Genomic DNA, 2,226 nt, shown 5'->3' with positions numbered 1-2,226 from the left:
TTGTTTTTAAACATTTCAATTATTTTCTCACACATTTGTAGACAAACTGGAGATCCTCTGGTCATCTTTGCTCATCAAAGACTCAGCCTTTCCTGAATGCTGCTTTTGTACCAAACCATGATTACAATCTCCTGTTGACATCACCTGTTTGGAATCACATCATTATTTAGTTTTTTCACCTCATTACTAGCCCTAAATTGCCCCCGTCCCAACTTTTTTTGGAATGTGTTGCAGGTCTGAAATGCAGGAATGGATGTATATTAACAAATGAAATGAAGTTGAGGAGATAAAACATGAAATATCTTGGGTTCAAACTGCCTGCAATCAAATAAAAGTCAAAGTAAATGTATGGAACATTGCATTTTCTTTTTTTTTGCATTTTCCATACTGTCCCAACTTTTTCTGATTTGGGGTTGTAGCAACAAACCATCTAAGTTGGTAATGTTCTGCAGGCAAATGTTGGACTTTTTATTAACTCATTGAAATGAGCAAGTAAGCTCCATGAAGACACGTTTTTATTAGTTTGTTGTGAAGAAACTTCAGTGGCTAGTACAGAACCCTGGCCTCCGCTGAACATCTTTTTATTTTAGTAAAAAATGATGAAGTAAAAAAATATTCCAATATTACAAATGAATAATATTAGCATTTAGTAGCGAAGGACATTACACTTTAAGGATGTATACAGTATTTCAGCATTATGGTTTAGTTTTGGCTCATTACTCTTGGTAAATTGTCTTTGACAACTGGAAATGATAAGAATGCCTCTGAAGGACGAGTTATTTCAAAATCCCTTATCATTAGGATGCAAGTCAGTTATTTGGCTATAAAAAAGTCAGTTATTATAGTGTAATACATTAAATACATAATAAGACATACATCAAGAGTTCAAGTTAATGTTTATATCAAACATGAAAAAATACAGCAGTTCTGTAAGAATAAACTGATTAAATATAATATTTGCATAAATAATCAGTTATACAGTACTAATAGATGGTAAGTTTTGTTCCACACAGATGTAGTGAGTGTAAGTGTGCACATGATGGCAGACTCCATCTACATGTTACTAAACTCTGTAACAGGGCTGTACTGCTGGAAAAGGAAGTTAAAGAGAGGAAATGGTTTAATTATGTACAGTATAAGACATGATAGCAGGTGTTGAGCTACATTATTCTGCAGATCAGCCATGGCATTGTTTGGATTTCTGTGTCTTCTGTAGTGTCATGGATATTTGGATTTCTCTTTTCGTTCTCTTCTTTTGGAACACTAAAACAAGGATTTCTCCACTTCGGACCTGGACACACCTGCGAGATTGTAATCTTCAGAAGTCATGACATGAACCCCATTTGACACCTCCTTTCTGGGTTTACGACCCTTTGAACTAACACACCAAAAGGCTCCCTGGGGAGAACAGGATTTCGGACTGATTTTCCAGACTAAACAAAAAGGCAGGCCTTCACCATAAAAAACCCATTTGGCCCAATATTCCCGAATGTTTATTACCATGAGGATTTCTGATGTGTGGGAGTCTATCTCTTAATGACTCTCTAACGACTCATTCACAGCTACAGGGACCCACCACTCCAGACAGTAAGGCACCGGGGCTTTCAGAGTCCCAAGATCTGCTGGGAAAGTTCACACCTACCCACTCACAGAAACACTCACACACACAAAGATCTATTTGCAATTATTTTATGTTTTGTCATGTGTGTCCTGTCCACATATTACGCCCAGGATATAACTTTTCAAATATTATTCTGATCCAATATAAGCTTAAAATCTTAGAAGTATTTCCTGCTCTATTGTCGTCACAGAATGTATGTGTTATAAAGTGTATATGTATGGTGTGTATAGCTCCTATGGACAAAGTTGCTTTAGTAGTCATTTATCAGACAGTGTGTTTGTAGTAATAAATGTATAGTCATATTAACGTGTGCTAAAGTTATCCAAACACATCTTGATGCCAAGAGTTGACATTCCAGTATACTTAGAATTGTTTTACCAGTCTGTATCTAGTATAATGTCTAATTGTAAGAAAACATTGGAATGTTTAAGGCTAGATGAAAGTGGTAATTTGGAAGAGCTATAGCGCCATCCAGTGGTTGCTGACGAGTTAATCCTTTTTGGTGGAATTTGGGAAGCTAAAATTACGCCACACCCTCTGTAGGAGGTCCTTGTCATCTTATTGGTCTTCCCTAATCAAAACTCCTCCCATCACGGCCACTTGAA

This window comes from Trichomycterus rosablanca, chromosome 4, assembly GCF_030014385.1.
Source record: "Trichomycterus rosablanca isolate fTriRos1 chromosome 4, fTriRos1.hap1, whole genome shotgun sequence".
Classification (NCBI taxonomy): Eukaryota; Metazoa; Chordata; class Actinopteri; order Siluriformes; family Trichomycteridae; genus Trichomycterus; species Trichomycterus rosablanca.
This window is presented reverse-complemented; position numbering follows the sequence as displayed.